At 45.4% G+C, this 12,221-nt stretch overlaps 1 long non-coding RNA gene across 3 annotated transcripts; it reads left to right on the top strand.

The window, feature by feature from the left end:
* The first annotated feature begins 1,027 nt into the window (after positions 1–1,027).
* On the top strand, positions 1,028–12,007 carry LOC144122019 (uncharacterized). 3 transcript variants are annotated; one of them, XR_013312775.1, is made up of 4 exons: positions 1,028–1,944; positions 2,828–2,902; positions 7,121–7,277; positions 11,318–12,007. It is a non-coding gene; the product is annotated as an uncharacterized LOC144122019 (long non-coding RNA). The 3 variants fall into 3 exon arrangements; XR_013312777.1 differs by having other exon boundaries at positions 6,167–7,277; XR_013312776.1 differs by having other exon boundaries at positions 4,266–7,277.
* Positions 12,008–12,221: the final 214 nt, after the last annotated feature.

The following is a 12,221-nucleotide window of genomic DNA, read 5'->3' as shown; positions in this document are numbered from 1 at the left end:
AAGCAGTTCACGCTTCGCACAGATGCTTCCGAGGTAAGCATAGGCGCCGTTCTCTCGCAGGAACTTGATGGAATCCTCCACCCGGTGTCATATGCGAGTCGACAGCTGTTACCTCTCGAATCTCGATACTCAGCGATTGAACGCCAGTGTTCGGCGGTAGTTTGGGCGGTTGAAAAGTTCCACATATTCTTGTACGGGACGATCATCGTTCAGACTGGTCACCAACCCTTGCAATATTTGACAAAGGCAAAGCAATTGAGCAACAGGGTACTGCTTTGGAGCTTAACATTGCAATAGCATACCTTTCGTGTAGATTACATCAAGGGCTCCGAAAACGTATGTGCCGATTGCATGAATCGTTTTTAAATTGACGGAGGGTGATGCGCAATGTACAGTGCTACTATCCCGTGTGTTTCCAATGGTTACCTGTGCAAACATAGGTTAGGAGTGTCTACGATTTGTTTTTTTATTCTCTCCGTTTTCCAGTTATGAGTTGTTCAGTGTGTAAATTTTAACCTTTAATGCACAGACATGTGCAATGTGTGTGTTCAATGATTTGTAAGGTTTCTATATTTTCCCTTGTGCCGAATGTATAACGTTGGGTCCCGTGTTCTCTTTGTTTGCGTCACTACGTGACTCCATGTGTCACTGGGTAAAGTGCCTTGGTGACTTCGGTGGCGTCTACTTGTCCGTTTACCACATGATCATAAGCGCTGTGTGCACCAACGGCAGCTTTTTTTTTTTCTGTGAAAAAAAACTTTTTCGAAGGGGGGCATTTGTGATGTGCACACGAAATCGTCGGGGGATTTTCGAACGCGGTGCGTCCACAGAGGTGATTCGGACAGAGGAGCGCTGCGCGTGCCAGCCCAGCGTTGCGCGTGTGCGCGTGCGAATGGTCGTGCGAGGTGACAGCGACGAAGAGCGTGGCGAGCACGAGGAGCGGAGAGCTGACGTCACACAAAACCCAGGTGTGAAGGGAGACAGCGCAGCGGAGGTCGTGTCATTCAAGCATGGAGTTGGCAGCCGTCGGACGTTGGGTCCGTGCTGCCGTGGACATCCCTTGGATCCCCAACACAAGCCTGCTGCATTCCATTCCAGAGTGGAAGTGGCAGCTGATAGACTGAGGGTCCGTGCTGCCGAAAGACACCCTTTTATAGCCTGCTTTAAGTGTCCGGCGTGTTGGGACGCCATCGATGGGTCCTGGCTACGTTTCTCCTGCTGCTGCAAAGTTCATCGGCCTGTTGACGGGAGAACACCGGGGTCTCCCTTTGTTCCTCTCCCCTCCTACTACCACCTGGTTTCCTTCTGCCGCTTCCTTTGATCTAACGCCAGCGACGCGTCACACTACACCCACCCGCGTGCGCCCTGTCTGCAAGGCATCCTCGCTTCACCTGGGATGCTCAGTACCTGGTGAAATCTCTCCTTTATTCTGTAGTGTTGTACGCGTGTGAAGTGTGTGTTTTTCTTGTTTTCGTTTCCATTTCTTATTGGTCGTTTTCCTTTAAAACATAAATACGGCTTCGTTTTGTTTCGTTTGATCTGTTTGTGGTCTTGTTCGAACCTGTACGTGATAGCATTCCCCTTCGGCAGTCGGCGACGCGTTACCAATTCGTGACACCGTTCTTGTTTTTACCCACAAACCAAAAAGACGGGTTGCTAACTCTCGTCGGCAGATACGCTGCGCAATGGGAAACCAGTGAAACTCCGCGCGACAGCTTCTCCCCAGGACTTATTTTCCACACGAACTGTCTCGGTAGCCTAGTCTCGTTCCCAGACGACACTGTGGAAACGAAGATACGCTGCGGTCCGCTTAGGTCACATCCACACTCGTGATTCGCGCACGCCCGTCGACTTCTGTTCCCTGCACGAGAGCCTCGGTAAACAAAATAGGAACGCCTGACACGCACGCAACAAGTGACATTTCATCGTACAAGCAACCTGGAGGTAAGTAATCAACTTTTTGAACTATATGAACTTGAAGCCGTCAGTGCGCATGTCTAATATAGTCCCAACGCGGAAGGTGCGGGCCGTTCGGTGCAATCTTCGGATGCGAATTACTGGACTGTGCTACGTGGCAACTGGTAGCAATGTCGATACGCGCTTTGCTAAAGGTATGTTAATGAAAAATACACCACGACAAAATTTGAATGCGGTTGCATTTTTTCCAGAAAGCAACCCTCGAACTTCAACTTTTCGTGATGTAACTCTAATTTCTTCGCAGCATTTTCTCCAAATATGAGAGCCCCGCAATAAACTAGAAATTCTAGTTTTTTGTCTAAGGAAGAAAGCCACTTGCCCGCTTTCGTTATCACCCAGTGTAACCTCTCGCTCTTTCGTATTCAAACATCATATATTGCCCGTCGTAAATGCTTATGCCCTGGTTGCTTATTCAAATCTTCTGGAATAAACAAAAACCTTAAGCGCCATTCATTTTGTTGCGTTCCATTTATAGCAGCACGCAAGTTAACTCATGCCTTTTAGCACAGTATGTGGGCGACAGCCTGCCAAGAGAATAGATGACATTTCTCGACATTATTGTTAAAACGATCTCCTTTAATGATTCACTTATATTCCACATCGGCTGATTAGTTTCCATGACCTCTCATCTCTTCAGCGCATTTTTTAATAACGGCATATTTACAAGCCGTTGCCTCAGAAGATGTTCGGGTCTCAAAAGAAGATCAACAATTTCTTCGTGCCTCGGCCCAAACGTTTATGCCCTAAAAACGAGGTTTCACATGGCAATATATATTGCGTCACATTTTTTTTGTCACCATTTTGATTATTAGTGTGCTTCAATGCCCCTTCCTCTTTGTATTCTGATCAGCAGCAGGAAACAACTCTCACACCTCCCATGAAAGTCAACCAGATGACCATGCGATAGGAGCAGCAAATATTGGCGGTAAGTTTTTGCAATATTTTGTTTCCATTATGCTCTTCGTGTGCCTTTCATAAAAATTTTACGTGTCATGCATTTTTGCACTTGTCGCTATTTTTGAAGGGATAGTAAAGAAGGTATAGCAAAAAAAAATCATAAAAATCCTCAGCTCATCAGTGGGATATCAAATTACCTTATCGCACGTAAGAAATTCGTTAGTTTCAAGTCACATGACTCAGAAAAACTTGACGTTGAATCTGGCGTTACCCAGGGATCGGTTCTTGAATCTCTTCTTTTACACCTCGATATCGATGATGTTGTTAATGATATTCCTATGGAAATAAGATTATATGCAGACGAGTGTGTCCTATACTCAGAAATAGAAGGTCCCTCGGGTCAAGGGTTGTTAAATAATGCACATCACAAAGTTGTTGCGTGGTGTGTGGATCGCCAGATGTCGGTAAATTCTGAGAAAACCATTTATATGTGTATTACTCCCAAAAAGAATAAGCTTAATTTCAATCACTCAGCTAACAATATTTTTCTTCTTCAAGTAACAGAATACAAATACCTAGGATTGTGAATAACTAACAACAACAAATGCAATCTGCACATTTATAAATTAACAACCAACGCCTGCCGTAAATAGTTTTTCTTTGCAGAATAGCCATAAAACTGTCCAAAACAAGTGCCATAATAAATATAACACAATTATACTTCCGATACTCGATTACGCGGGAATTTATATGGGACACGATTGAACGAACTAACACAAAATGGCTTGAGCGGGTGCAGAAAAAGGAGGTTTGCTTTATCTACAATAATTTCTCCCTCATGTCAGTCACATAACATTTAAAGCGAGCCAACCTGCCCCTCAACTAACCCACCGTAATCGAGTTTCCCGACTAAACTTAATGCAGCAGATTGTATATAGACACTACATCGTGAACTTCTCTGATATAGTTGCATTTTCATGCGGATATGCCACGAGGCAGAAGCATCAACTTTGACACAGTTCCGTGTAAAAAATAATTATTTTAAATATTCATTTTTTTCAGGACAGTAACTGACTAGAATAACTTAAGAAATACTGCAGTGACTCAGCCTTCGCTTTGTTTACTGCCAGTCTGTGCTGGCGGCACAAAAGCTCATATATGCCTTTTTTTTTGCTTTTCTGCAATGCATTTCTTGCCTAATTTACAGTGCATTGCATTGAAAAATGGCGTTTGTTGTAGTGACCAGGCAGTGTACTTTGTTCTTCACTTCGTTCTGTTGACTGCGATTATTTTTGTACTTGTTATATTCACACCCTGCTAGAATCCCTAGTGGATTGCAGTATCTGTGAATAAGGATTCATACAGTGTTGAGAATCCCTTTTATCTCACAGAGATCCCAGCAACGGTGGCACCAGGTGAAGAGCCCCTCACGGCAACCTCAAATTTCGGCTCCGACGCTCCGCTGGAAATCGCAAGCCATGACGACATGCCCCCGGATGTTCGATCACTGTTACAAATTTCCACGCAACCAGACCGGAAGGTCCTGCAAATATGCATGGTTTGAGAAATTCACGTGGCAGTCGTACGACTACGAACGCGATGTCGTGTTTTGCCATTTGTATCAAACAGCCTGCAAGGAAACAGAAGGCAACGTTGCAGCAGTAGAACTGTGTTGTATTGACTACGGGTTCAGTAATTCAAAAATTCGAGTTCCACGAAAAGAGCCAATTTCACCGCGTCTCCGCAAGCCGCGAACTGTCGAGAGAAAAGGGAATGCGTGTAGTGCGGCCGTTATCTCAGCACAGCAGCAGGCAGCAGGAGGAAGCCAGGCAGGCACTGCACGCAATAGTGAGTTGGGTGCGCTACCTGTGCCGCACAGGCCCAGCTTTGCTAGGGAAAACGAAGCACGAAGCCTGGATGAACGATCGCAAGACGCGCCTGCTTTGAAGAAATTCTCGCTGCTCAGCGAGATAGGTGGCTGAGCAGCGATATACAGAACGAGCTCATGGAAATCATGGCTCACACCGTTCAGCGGAGCATCATCAAAGACGTCAGATGTAGTCCATTCTATAGAATCATCGCTTGCGCTACTACCTAAGTAACAGGCAATGAGAAATTTACATTTTCTGTGCGTTGGGTAGACGGGATAGCACTGGAAGTTGGTGAGGAATTTCTTGGAATGTACAATGCACCAGACCAGAGATCCGAGACCTTGTATAATGCCTTGAAGCACATGATTTTGAGTCTGGGTCTGGGTTTTACAACTTTAAGGTGGCATTATTTTTAAGGGACCCCGAACATGGCAGACAGGTTTACTGGCGTGCAGAAAAGGATTACATACTCTGAACCACGGTCAATATTTGTGCACTGCAGTAACCACAGCCTAGACTTGGCACTCCAGGAGGTTGAAAAGGAATTACGATGTCGTCGGCGATGACCTGAACATTGTAAAGGCACTTTCGATTGCAAGCCTCGCATCGAAAAACAGGAAGAATGTTTATTCTAGCGTTGTACTTCGCCTGGGTAATGATGCCGGTGAGCAGCATTATTCCAGGTCGAACACCTTACTGCTACCAGTCTGTTCAACGAGGTGTAGGGTAAGAGTAAAATCAATGAAAAGGATTGTTGGCAACTATCAAAGGGCGCTGGCGGTTTTGCAGGAACTAATAGAAGCTCAAGGCTCTCTTAGTAGCACCAGCATGACAACCATAAAAGAATATCAGAACGTATTAAAGAAGTTCTAAATTTTATTTCGCATCAACCTTTCTATAGCGCTATTTGGCCTATGCTTCAACGCCAAGTTTACCGCGCTGCAGGAGCAAAAGAAGCAGCAGAAGTTCTTTGTGACCACTTGGCACAGCTACAGCCTAACGCCTCTTTCGACGTCTTTTGGCAGCGGACGAACTCCAGAGCAACAGAGTTGGGTCTAAAGGAGCCTCGTGTGCCCCTAGTTTCGCAGCCGCCCAGAAGGCTTCAATTCACAGACGAGCCTGAGGAGCCTGCCGCGTTTGACGGCAAGTCATCGCAGAGAAAAGTTTTTTTTGCCTCTATCGATCCTATTACCAACGAGATACGACGGTGATTTGAACAGCCTGGCATGGAGGAGCTGAGTAGCCTCAAGCGCATTCTGACTGACGCTGCTGAAGGTCAAAACTTCGCGGCAAATAAACTAAATGAGCTTTTAGACGCACGCGCTGCTGATTTTGATATGAGCAAGCTTTCAGCGCAACTCGTGCTTCTCCCAACGCTCCTGCGTGACGAGGGTCCGGCCTCAAGTGAACGCATTTTGCAGATTCGGCAGGGGAAGTCTGCAGACTTGCGTGAGATGATGAATCAGGTCGTCCAGTACCTACAACTCGTTGCCTCTGCGCCTGTGTCAGCTGCTTCTGGAACGCGATCTTACTGTGCTCTAAGGCGAGTGAAACCATTTCTGCTCAATCGATTGACGCAGAGGAGGCTGACTCACTTTCTACTCCTTTAAGTTCACAAGAGAAGAGCTGCGTACCTCAACTTGGATGCCGTTATGAAAGAGTCTAGAACGGTTGAACGAGCAGCAACCTTCAGCCTCCTTTGACAAACTCTCTTGCCTAACGCCCTCTTGTCATGCCAGCCATGAAGCTCGTCAGTCTGCATTAATAGCTTTGTACCTAGTGCTTACTTCCATGCTTCCTTGTCTGCATCTATGAATATATCACATCAGATTTGCATTACTGCGGGAGTGAATGCAGAAATATTAAAAATGATTTTTCGCAGATTTCAAACCCCTTTTGTTATTTGCGCGGTCTGCGCATGTTCTCAATACTTATTAAATTTCCAACCATTTTTAAAGTGTGTACCAGTGCAGAGTAAGTGAAGTTGCAAATCAGTAAAAGTTAATGCGTCTAAAACGAGTGAGAACATTGTAATTGCTGTCATTCTAGTTAAAATAAATAGAATAAAATTAATTTAAATAAACAAGAATTGACAAATATTAAAAATAAATAATAACAAGAGCATGCAAAGATAACAATACTTGCCCCCCTTCCCACTCTCAAAAACGTTCCGGGGTCTCTGCCCCGAACTTTATTCATTACTTCTGCAAGGTGTCACCAGCGTTTCCCTCGTCCTCATAAACCACACTTCAATGTCAATTTTATAGTTTTATTTGTCGATAAAAAAAGCGTACTCATTAGCAGCTCCTTGAGCGGACTGCTAGCCAGCAAGCTTATGTGCATGTCTAACAGTGTCGTATTGCCCCTTCTTTCAGCCTAAGATTCCTTCGATGGTTTTCGGTCCGATCCGTGCCTCAGTGTCACTCCCAGTTCCTGCGCTCCTCTGCAGTGGTTCCGCCAAAGGAGACCGTGCTGCTTCAGCCGCGCCACCATCCGGCGAAAGTGCTGAAGCCCCTTCGGAAGAGAAGCAAGGTGGGCAGTAAGCATCAAAAGCATGCAGAAGGTTTGCAACAAAATGCATGTACATTAAATACTAGTGTTTTCTTTACGCACGCTAGGTTTGACACTCAGGGTTATATGTTGGATCCATTAAGAATAAAGATAATTTTGCCTATTTTTCTTGATAGGAAGGAAGTGGTGGCAAAATCAATTGGTTGGATGTGATGAACCGCAGTATCGTGTTTTTTCGCCATTGTGGTGAACGAGCAGACATTATAAATCCTGGAAGCTAAGATGATGTCATTCATGTTTCGTGGAAACGTAAGGAGCAGTCCCATAAAAGCAACTAGCCTTCACTCTGAAATGGCACCTAGAACTCAATGCATCAAAGTAATGCATGTTCCACGCGGCCCCTAGTAGACTGCTCAAACTACAGTTGAAGCGCCGGAGCGTGCAACAGCTGGCGAAACTGATGCATGGACATGAAGAGCATAGAAATCTAGATGACAGCCGATTCCGTTCTGCACTATCAAACAATGTCCATTATAGTGTTGTTTTATATTAAAAAGATATTTTAAGCGATTGTGTACGATGGCTTTCTTTTCATTGTTGAAAATAACTGCCAACCATTTTGTGTAGATGTACCGTATGGTGCAACATCCTAACTTACTGAGCTAACTTCAGGCACAACGCCCTTGTGGTACAATATATATTCTAGTTCTTCAAACGTTTACGCTCGTAGAAGTGTCTCGCAGTGCTGTTAAAATGAGGATGCTGCATGTTTTCTGCAAGACAGTTAAGTTGCCGGCCTGCTGCGGAGGTGGCCGTTGGGCTGTGCACACACGCTGCCTTTGCTTGGCCCTTCGTGCGTTTGGGTTTAAAGTTTTTGTGAGGGTTCCTCGAGATTCCACCACCGAATGGGTTTGCAGCGAAAAGATGTGGCCTTGAAAGGTAGACCTAGGACACCGAATCAGAGCTGACACATGCACCAGTGAGGTTTATTGATCTCGACGACACAGCGGTTGACGGAGTTGATGTGCCAGAGACGGGTAGAGAAAACTCGGAGCGCGTTTGCTGTCGCAGTGGCGTTTTTCTGTGCGCATATCTGAGTCATAACTGGAAACGGATATGCGAGACGTCTCCGTGGAATTCAGTTCCTGCTCACCAGTAAACAACTTCCTGGCCACAGGCCTGCTCTTGCTTCCTTTATATAGAACGCAATTCTGTTTTGGCTCTGCTAAGCGCGTTTCCCATTGGTTACAAAAATGGTCTGTGGAATGCTGGGCGAACGTATGTAATGACACGCAGAGAGCCTAGCGTCATTTCTAGACAGATATTTAACTTCGGTGAGAAAGGAACGGCCCAGTCGGGTGTTGTGACAAGGCAGGGCGGCGCTGTTGTGACTCTGGCCCTGTGTAATTGTTTGATCCGTCTAATAAAGCCTGCATAACGTCCTCAGGGAACTTCCTAGTCTGTCCAGCAACATGTCACAAGATCATTGAACCATTACTAGAAGAACATAGGATTTACCAGCCGAGAAGAGGCCGCAGGACACGACGAGAAGAATTACAACTTTCCAGTTCATGGTGGTGTTTTGATAGGTTACTTTCTGCAACATCATTAGAAAGACAGAAATATTCCTCTAATGACACTGAAAAACGAATACAAAACCTATAACTTCAACAGAAAATGAGCACGTAGATCGCGACCGGACTGTTTCATTTTGGTGCCTAACTTTTAAGTATAGTGTGGAAATAGTTTTTTCAGCGCTTTGTAGGTAGAAAAAAAAACGGTTTATTACCTGGCTGCTTACAAGCCAAACGTGCTGGGTACAGCACGTTTGGACAACTTCATCAGCTTCATGTTTTTTCAATATGCTGCGCGGTTAGCTTTCACATCAGTGCTCATCCCTGACATGCTTTGTTTTTAAGAGAATTCTTTCCTTATATGCTTGGCATAGAGAGGGTCAGGTGCATTCAAGTTTAAAAGCATCGCTATTTTCCAGAGCCCAGCATGGTGACAAAACCCTTTTCCGACTAAGCATGTTGTCAAGTTGGTGATTTTTTCCAAGCAAACGTATCTTTAGGTCTTTTTTTCGGTTTATTCTTTCTCAACTAACAGTCGCCATATCGGCAAGAATAATCGAGGCTTTCAAACAGCAGGCAAATTGTTGTTTCCTACATCTGATTATATGTGTTTTCCTCCTTAAAGCCTCTAAACATTGTTACAGCGTTGTGTCTCTTTTGTTATGAATGGATAGAGCGCATTTTCATATGAGAGGGATAATTTCCATACACCGCGAAACACTGCTCACTTTACATCGCCCACGCTACAGCTGTCTTAAATGTCACGCCGACGTAAAGTGGTCTACTTCATGCTCATTTGCAGATGAAAAAGGCGCTTTTAGCAGAACCTTAGTGCGAGTGATTCCGAGGGCAACAGCTAATTAAACTCTATGTTTTGCCCCATGGTGGTGTTCTATGCAGAATCAAGGGAACATTCTTTCGTTCTAGGACTTATATTGCATATGTCAGTGCAGTGTAAAGGCTACCCTGAAAGATTAAGCACAACGGTCACAATACACTCCACCAACTTGTACTTACGCTTTGAGCAGTGCAATAATGCTCACTCACACCTTAAAGGCCCAGCGGAGTTTCGCTATTTATTTTTATCCAAGAGATCAACGACCGAAGCAGAAACGGGCGAAAATAAAGAATTGTTTTCAAAACCCGCGTCAGAGGAAATAAGGGTAGTCATAAATGGCAAAAGGTGTAAATATAAATTTTCTCATCCGGCTCACGCACAATATTCGTGTGTTGCCCTTTGCATCCGGCCTAACTTGACGAATTAAGAGCACCATTTTCACCTGTTGACCGAGCTCATGAACCTTATTGACGCATCAGATGCGGGTAAAGCTATTTCAGCTCCGCCACAGGATGCACAAAAAGCTGTGCGATTGAGAGATTCGGCGATGGCTGTGTGCAGGCAGCGCAGTAAAGGAACAACTTTGACGACCACTCCACGTCACCGTAGTAACGAAGCTGCGCCAGTGTTGGCACCAACATCCGTCTAGAGAAATTATTCAGCTCACGAACGCCAAAAAAGCGAGAGTATTTGTACACCGGTGAAGAAGGAAACAGCCAGTAATGAAGACGATGTATGAAGGCAGGTGCGAAAAAGGAAAAAGCTCGTAATTGAAATAATTGTGTGCAAAAAGTGATCCTGAGCTGGTTTATCTTAAACAAAACTTGCACAGCATTTCGCACGGCATCTACAGTGATAATCGCTACGTGAAAACCTTGCCCATGAAAAGAGACGTGTTAAATAAACGTCTTCCCTAAGAACGAGCGCGCCTCTAGGAGGCCAGTGGCCAACCACTGAAGTACGCCATGCCAGATCAGAGTGACAAAACAGCCGAAAAATTAATTCGTTGCCCTTGTAGCGTTGCACTTAGGCACAGAAACCCCGAATAACACAACTTATGTCATTGCTGCCAATGAGTAAACTCAATCTGAGGACATCATGGCTTAAAAGCAGAACAAACTCGAATATATTTCTCAGGTTTTGGATATTTTCTTTACTACTTTCGTTGTGTTTGCACGCCAGCTTGTTTTAACTTCTCTATCATAAAAGCGTGGTGTTACGAGTTTCGCTCTACATGGAATCACCTTGGTGATCTTCCCATGTCCTAACGAAAGTGAAAAGGCAGTGTTGCGACCAAGAGGGCCGGTCAATTTTCTCCCCGTGCCCCCCCCACCCCCCCCCCCCCACCCCGCTTTTCTAGGCTTAGTGTAGCTACCTGCTACCGTGTTCGCCAATGCATTCAATGAGAATTTAGAACCAAAACGAAACAGCTTGACCACGCTGTCTATTACAACGGGAGTAGGTGACTAGGTGTGCGAAATTTTTTAACGCGATAGCGTTAGAAAGATGGTGAAGGCGGAAACTGTCGGACATAGTCGCCGTCCGTAAGAAGTCTTCATCTGGTAGTTGGTGTTCAGGAGAATTCGCCTCTCTCCACATAAGTGTCAACCATTCCCTTCACCCTCTGCCGTTCTCTCTTTCCACTGCAGGCGAGATGAGAAAGACGACGGATTCATAATGACTCAGCTATGATGAAAATGGCAGGAAATTATTAAGAGAACCGCAGGTCTACGTGGAATATATACATCGTCTCGAAGATCTCCGCATGCAGAAACTAAGCCTGCAGGAGCTATTACTTCTCCCATTGCTCGGGAAGAGCAACCTGGGTCTGACAAGCCCGACGGCCCTCTGTGTTTGACACGGTCATCTGCCAGTGCAGAGGTGCACGTCTTATGTGGCACCTCACTGCGCAAGTACTGGTATGAGGACTTGCAGCTATCAAAGAGTGGGTTGCATTATGTGTTGTTGCATAGCCAGTATTGAAAATTAATCAGAATTGCTCTATATTTCGGAGAAAAAAAACAATAGACACCGAATTAAAATGGAATAATAATTGCAATAGAACGACAAAAGGAATAGAGTGGCGTGTGAAAGAACGCATTTCCTCCGCATCAGTCAAATGACTGTCCTAGATTTTTATACTTGCAGATGACTTCACGTAAGACGCCACTGAAAATTAAGTTGTTGTAGTGGCACGCTTTAATTCTGAACTTTTTTGTAGCGATAGCTACATTGCGCTAGCACTTCGAGCCTTCAGCGTGGCACCCGTTGAGCTCCGTGGCGGCACCGCGGTCATGTGGTTCGTCACGTGGTGCGGAGCAGCTGCAGCTGCCGGCGAAACCGGGAGGGGGGGGGGGAGGGCGGGACGGAGATTAGAGAGGGGGAGCAGAGGAGAGAGTGAATCCACGTCCAAGGACGAAGATGAAGAAGCAACGCCCAGCGAAACGGAGCGACGAAGACTGACTGCAATTCGATTTAGCGAGTTCCACTCAACCAGCTGTAGCTATCGCGTCACTGCAGGTTTAAAGAGAGCTAAACTACAGCCATTTTTTT

This window comes from Amblyomma americanum, chromosome 2 (assembly GCF_052857255.1).
Source record: "Amblyomma americanum isolate KBUSLIRL-KWMA chromosome 2, ASM5285725v1, whole genome shotgun sequence".
In the NCBI taxonomy this organism is placed as follows: Eukaryota; Metazoa; Arthropoda; class Arachnida; order Ixodida; family Ixodidae; genus Amblyomma; species Amblyomma americanum.
The sequence above is the reverse complement of the archived record's forward strand: the minus strand, read 5'-3'. Positions and strand labels throughout refer to the sequence as shown.